This window comes from Sarcophilus harrisii, chromosome 1 (genome assembly GCF_902635505.1).
Source record: "Sarcophilus harrisii chromosome 1, mSarHar1.11, whole genome shotgun sequence".
NCBI lineage: Eukaryota > Metazoa > Chordata > Mammalia > Dasyuromorphia > Dasyuridae > Sarcophilus > Sarcophilus harrisii.
In genome coordinates this window covers 473460785-473468485 of record NC_045426.1, presented here as the reverse complement: position 1 = coordinate 473468485, position 7701 = coordinate 473460785, and the positions used below count along the sequence as shown (strand labels likewise).

At 35.9% G+C, this 7701-nt stretch overlaps 1 pseudogene; it reads left to right on the top strand.

Annotated features, from left to right (window-relative positions):
- Positions 1–2660: 2660 nt before the first annotated feature.
- LOC105749762 lies at positions 2661–4817 on the top strand (annotated as a pseudogene).
- Positions 4818–7701: the final 2884 nt, after the last annotated feature.

The window sequence follows — 7701 nt, the reverse complement described above, 5'->3', positions numbered from 1 at the left end:
ATCCAGCAGTGTTACTACTTGGATTATATCCCAAAGAGATTATAAAGAAGGAAAGGGACCTGTATGTGCACGAATGTTTGTGGCAGCCCTTTTGTAGTGGCTAGAAACTGGAAACTGAATGGATGTCCATCAGTTGGAGAATGGCTGAATAAATTGTGGTATATGAAAATTATGGAATATTACTGTTCTGTAAGAAATGACCAACAGGATGATTTCAGAAAGGCCTGGAGAGACTTACACGAACTGATGCTGAGTGAAATGAGCAGGACCAGGAGATCATTATATACTTCAACAACAATACTAGATGATGACTAGTCCTGATGGATCAGGCCATCCTCACAACAAGATCAACCAAATCATTTCTAATGGAGTAGTAATGAACTGAACTAACTATACCCAGAAAAGAACTCTGGGAGATGACTAAAACCATTACATTGAATTCTAGTCCCTATATTTATGCACACCTGCATCTTTGATTTCCTTCACAAGCTAATTGTACAATAATTCAGAGTCTGATTCTTTTTGTACAGCAAAATAATAGTTTTGTCATGTATACTTATTGTGTATCTAAGTTATATTTTAATATATTTAACATCTACTGGTCATCCTGCCATCTAGGGGAGGGGTGGGGGGTAAGAGGTGAAAAATTGGAACAAGAGGTTTGGCAATTGTTAATGCTGTAAAGTTACCCATGTATATATCCTGTAAATTAAAGGCTATTAAAAAAAAAAAAAAAAAAAAAAAAAAGAATTTAGATGCTATGCTTAGAGATTCTAGCATTTTAGCCTTTGTGTTTATATCTTCTATGCTGATGTACTGGCTTGCTGCCAGAGCAAAGTAGCTAACACTGATAAAATTCTTCTTTCAAATTTTCCTGCAGGGAGACCACACCCTACCCAGCTCCAGGTATACTTAGTGTGAGCTGTTTCCATGCTCTCATTCCTACTTGATTCTGAGCCTGGCCTAGCCATCCCTGCCCACCAGCAAAAACCGATTTTTTTTTTCTGGAGAATTTCAAGATTATCTTCTGTTGTTAATGTTTTGTACTCCCAATATTCATGGGGTTTGACAGTCAAGCACTAATTGCAAGGCTGTTTCATAAAACAGTAGTCTGAGGGTGAGGGAGAACTTATTTAGACACTTAGTGTTCTCTCTGCCACCTTGGCTCAGCCTCCTTCCCTTTCCTTTTCTGCTTTTTCCTAATACTTCTTTTTAAGATTAGATATATTTCTACACCCAAGTAAATGATTAAAATTTCCCCTCAGAGCCAAAATGGATGAGATCAAGCTTCAGATGCTTATATCCCTAACTTCTTCCCTTCAATTGTAATAGGTCTTTGGCACCTCTTCATGTGAACTAATTTTCCCTTTATACCTCCTTTTTCCTCATTTTCATGTAGGAATTTTCATTTACTTTTCATTTACATTTACATTTCATTCAATGACCTTTTCCTATCCCTTAATGTGTTTTTCTTTGATGTTATCACATAAGTGATCATTCACAATCATACCCTCAGTCAGTGTAATGCTTCTCTCTGCAGAGGTGACAGATAAAATTCTCAAAAGTTGCAGATATTGTTTTCCTGTCTAGGGATATAAACTATTAAACTTTTAAATATGTATTTTCTACTACTTTTTTATGTTTCTCTTATGTTCTGCATGAAGATTAAATTTTCTTTTTAGTTCAGACGTTTTTAATAGAAATTATTCAAAGTCTCTTACTTCATTGAAGCTCCTCTCTTCCTCTTGGGGCTGTTACCCCAAGACTTTTGCCTTCAGGATTATGGTATTCCAGGCTTTCCAATAATTTATTGTAGAAACTGCTAGATCCTTGTTAATGCTGACAGTTGCTCCTTTGTATTAGAATTATTTTTGTCACTCTCTCTGGGGGTCAGGGTTACAAAGCAGCAGCAAAGGGAGAGCCTTGGAGACGCTGCTGTCACCAACACTGGCCGGAGACTGAAGCCCACCTGAGGGGCTGTCTGCAGGCTCTGCACAGCCTCGATGAGTTGGAGAGTCCCATTGTTACAGAATAAGATGAATGGTAGCTTTGATTGTGATTGTGGTGAGCTGGAGCCACCTGATCACTAACAAAAAACATCTTCTGTAAACCAACAGCTACCACTGCTTCCTAGTCAAATAAACAGTTAAGAAATAAGGGAGGAAAAGAAACAAAACTAAAGTATTACTTACTGGCACCCTAGAAATGATGCTGCTCGGACCAGTCCATCACCCAATATATCTTCACTGTGAGGAGAATGTTCAGAGAAGCCTACTGTGTGCATTTTTATTCACTTTTTTGTTAAATGTTAACTTGTTTAGCACAGTAAAGCTGAGTGCATAGTATGTCATTCCATTCCATTTGAGTTTCTTGAGTGTTTTCTTTAAATGTTTGCAGAGTTGCTGCCCCTATCCTGAGCTATGGACACTGTAATCTTTCTAATTCTCAGTATGAGTTAGAATTTACAGTTAGAGCTGTAAATTTGAAGGGAACTCACCAGGCCTGGTTGGCACATGTGATGAGTATCAAGAAACCATCTTGAAGTGGAAGCAGAATTATTTTTCTCTCTTTTTGAAAGATCTTTTTTTTTATGCCAGTTTCCTTCCATATTTACACAAGTTCATCAATTTGAAAAGAAAAATCATATTAAGTGTCTCAAAATGGCAGAAAAGTTTGAAAGTCTCAAGAACATTCATGATTTTGATCTGGGCTCTCAGTATATAGACTTAAAACCACTGGGTTGTGGTGGCAATGGCTTAGTTTTTTCTGCCGTCGATAATGACTGTGACAAAAGTGTTTGTCAAGAAAAATTGTTTTTACAGATCCCCAGAGTGTTAAACATGCTTTAGGAGAAACTCAACCATGATAGCATTGTGAAAGTATTTTAAATTCTTGGTCCCAGTGGAAGTCAGTTAACAGATGATGTGGGTTCTCTGACAGAACTGAACAGTCTTTACATTGTTCAGGAGTACATGGAGACAGACGTGGCTAATCTGCTAAAGCAGGGCCCTTTGCTGGAGGAGCATACCAGGCTTTTCATGTATCAGCTGCTACGTGGGCTAAAGTATATTCATTCTGCAAATGTACTGCACAGAGATCTCAAACCAGCTAATCTTTTCATTAATACTGAAGACTTGGTGCTGAAGATATGTGACTTTGGTAATGCCTGGATTATGAATCCCCATTATTCACATAAAAGTCATCTTTCTGAAGGATTGGTTACTAAATGGTACAGATCTCCAGGACTTTTACTTTCTTCCAATAATTACAGTAAAGCCATTGACATGTGGGATGCAGGATGCATCTTTGCTGATATGCTGACTGGAAAAACCTTCTTTGCAGGTGCACAGAACTTGAACAAATGCAGCTGATTTTAGAATCTAATTCTATTGTACATGAGGAATATCGTCAGGAGCTTCTCAGTGTAATCCCAGTTTATATATATATAAAAATGATATGATTGAACCACAAAAACCCTTAATTCAGATGCTTCCAGGAATTAATTGTGAAGCACTGGACTTCCTGGAGCAAATTTTGACATTTAGTCCTATGAATCAATTGACAGCAGAAGAAGCTCTGTCCCATCCTTATATGAGCATTTATTCCTTTCCAATGGATGAACCAATTTCAAGCCATCCTTTTTACATTGAAAATGAAAATGATGATATTTTGCTCATGGATGAAACTCATAGTCACATTTATAATTGGGAGAGGTAACATGATTATCAATTTTCATACCATGACTGGCCTATACCCAACAATTTTGATATTGATAAAGTTCAGCATGACCCAAGGACTCTTTCTGATGTCACTGATGAAGAGGAAGTACAAGAAGATCCTCAAAAATATTTCGATGGAGATCATGAAAAGTCTCTACAGGATCCTGCCTTTGATACCCATTTCTCTACTGAGCCTTGTTGGCAGTATTCAGATCATCATGAAAATAAGTATTGTGATCTAGAATGCAGCCACACTTGTAACTACAAAATGAGATCATCATGATATTTAGATAACTTAGTTTGGAGAGAGAGTGAAGTTAACCATTACTATGAACTCAAACTTATTATAGATCTTTCCAATTGGAAAGAACAAAGCAAAGAAAAATATGACAAGAAAGGCAAGTCAAAATGTGAAAGGAATGGATTGGTTAAAACTCAAATAACTCCTGAGGAAGCATCACAGCAACTGGTTGAAAAAGAAAGGGAGAAGAATCAAAGATTTAACTTTTATTCCTTTATTGCAGGAACTATTCAACTTAGTTCACAACATGAGTCTACTGATGTTGTTAATAAATTAAATGACTTGAATAGCTCAGTGACCCAACTAGAATTGAAAACTTTGATATCAAAGTCAGTAAGCCGGGAAAAGCAAGAAAAAGGAATGGCAAATTTAGTACAGTTAGAAGCTTTGTATCAGTCTTCTTGGGAAAGTCAGTATGTAAGTGGTGGGGAGAAATGTTTTCTCAAAGAACAGTTTTGTTGTGAAGTAAGAAAGGATGAGCAAATTAAGAAGGAAAACACATACACTAATTACTTGGACAAGTTCTTTAGCAGGCAAGAAGATACTGAAATGCTAGAAACTGATCCAGTAGAGGATTGCAAGTTTGGGAAAAGAGAAAGTGAGGAGGGTTTTCTTAACAATAGGAGGAGTTCCTCATTTTCCTCAAGCAGTTTGAGTCAAAAGGTATCTCACAGTTTCATAGTCCAGCTGATTCACCATTTAAATAACTATAGGCCACATTAATACCTTCTGCTATGAAATCTTCTCCCCAGATTCCTCCTAAAACACATAGCAGCATTTTGAAATATCTGAACTAAAACACTCAGCACACAGTTCTTTTTGTATTCATGAAATGTATTTTGTCTTTTTTATTACTAGTATAAGTCATTTTTTACTTGAATCAGACGGTGTCATTTTAGTATGCATTTCATTAGTTCTTGGTTTTTAAAAATTCCAAAATTACTTTCTATATATAAAATAGTTTCCATTTTAAACTGGCATGTCGTTTGCACACAAAATTAAAGAATAGAGCAAAATAGGCAGAGATTCCAAACATGGTCGCCATGTGAGGACCCTCTGTCCACTGGACCCTCTGTCCAGTGCCCTCTTTATCTCTACCTTCACCTATCTCCTACTTCTAAACTCAACAGAAGTACTTGGCAAAACATATACCACCCATAATGCTTCATAATATGTACCTCTATTTAGCCAGTGTTATTGTAGTAACTTCTTTATAAGAATCATTCACTGTTTATAAGTGTTCCAGTATGCATTCTTTATAGTGACATGTAAATGCACCACATCTTATTTATTTTGGCAAATCAGTATATTTTCTATATTTAATTATAGAAAATTCACTTAGTTTTTTGAAATTTATTTGAAATAAAGTTTTTCCATTTGATACTATGGTTTGTTGCCTACCTAGCTGAATATTATAATGTCAGCTTGTTCTGAGGTTGTCCACGTACTCAATTACTTAAGTGTTTGTTTTAAGTAAAGTGCTCACTGTGTAAAGGAATTTGTATTTTGGAGGTGCTTGATCTATCTACAATGAAAAATTAGGAATTACTTTATCATAAAATGCTCCTAGAAGTCTTAATTGTGTTTGTTTTTTAAATATAATGTTAGACTTGTGTGCATGGATGTAATTAAGATACATCATTATTGTAGGTTAAAAGTTGTATATGGTAAGACACATTTTGTTTTTACTGTATGTTTTTACTGAATGATCTATTCCCCTCCCAAAGCAAGCATGAATAAAATTAGGTTAAATGTAGTTTTTTTAAAAAAGCTTACAGTATTTTTTCCTTGAGGAAAAATAGTTTTTAATGTGTATGATTTTCTTCAATTCTCTTTGGTATTTTTTCTTTCCATTTGGTTCATTCTACTATTTAGTGATCCACACTTAACACCATATACACAGATAAGATCAAAATGGGTTCATGATCTAGGCATAAAGAATGAGATTATAAATAAATTAGAAGGACATAGGATAGTTTACCTCTCAGACCTGTGGAGAAGGAAGGAATTTGTGACCAAAGAAGAACTAGAGATTGTTACTGATCACAAAATAGAAAATTTTGATTATATTAAGTTAAAAAGCTTTTTTGTACAGGGACTTCCAGCCAAGATGGCAGAGAGTTCCCACAAATCTATGTAAGCTCCATCTTTTCTCTCAAAATAATTTATTTCATGACAAACCTCAGAATTAGTGCTTGACTGAAAACACACACACACACACACACACACACACACACACACACACAAATAATTACCAAGAGAAGATATCTTGGAAATTCACCAGAAAAGGTCTGTTTTAGCTCATGGGTAGGGATGGTTAGATCAGCATAAACTGAAGGCAACAGCAGCAGCACAGCAGACAGTGAGAGAAAGGCAGGCAGCTCACAGCTGAGCAGACTGGAGGGGGGTAGGGTGTGATCTCAGCCTTTTGCACGAGGAGATCTTTACTACAGTGTTGGCTACTTTGCCCTGGCAGCAAGCCAGTAGACAAGCAGAGAGGCTAAAAACAAAGGGGGTAAAGAGTATAACCCCAAAAAGCTAGGGTCTCTTGGGATCTGGCCGTACCCACTCAGAGTGTTTCAGCATGCTCTCAGAGTTTCAAATTCTCAGAGTACAGACGTAGCACAGCCATTGCTGTCTGCTAGTGCCTCACTGCTGCCTCCTACAGTTTGTAGAGGAAGCTCAGTAACACTATCCAACCCCCCAAAAAGCAGACTGCATATGTTTTTCTTGTTAGTTTATTTTCTTTGATTCTTCTTTGACAAAAATAAACAAAAAATTAAAACAAACTCTAACTACTGATAGCTTCTATATGGATAGAGAGCAGACTTTAAACCCTAAAGAGACTAAAAACAGATTGTCTCCAAATGACTCCCCAAAGGAGGATATGATCTGGTCCTCAACACACAAGACCCTCATAGAAGAAATTAAAAAGGCTCTCACAAGACAGCTAGAAGAAAAATGGGAAAAGGAAAGGGAAGCTTGGCAACAGAGTCTGGATAAGTCATCCCACTCATTTAGAGATAAAGTAGATAAAGAAATCAAATCCTTGAAAAACAGAATTAGTGAATTGGAAAAAGAAAATAGCTCTTTAAAAATAAAATTGGTGAAATGGAAAAAAAATTCAACTCACTTAAAAACTCAATTAAAAATTAGAAAAAGATATTAAAAAGTGAGTGAAGAAAATAACTCATTAAAAATCAGAATCAAACAAATGGATATGAATGAATTGAGGAGACATCAAGAATCAGTCAAACAAACTTCCCCCAAAAAATAAATAAATAAAACAATAGTAAAAAAAAATGTCAAATACCTTCTTGGGAAAACAACAGATCTGGAAAATAGATCTAAGAGAGAGAATCTGAGAATTACTGTACTTCCTGAAAAATATGATGAAAAAAAGAGCCTGGACACTATTTTCCAGGAAATTATCAAAGAGCCCAGATATTATAGAAACAGAGGATAAAATAGACACTGAAAGATTGATCACTTACTGAAAGGGACCCTAAAATCAAAACTCCAAGAAATATAGTGGCCAAATTCCAGAATTATCACATGAAGGAAAAAATGATAAAACTGTAAACTGATAGAAAAAAATCAATTCAAATATAGAGGAGCCACAATAAAGATTACTCAGGATTTAGCAGCATCCACATAAAAGGATTGAAGGGCCTGGAATAT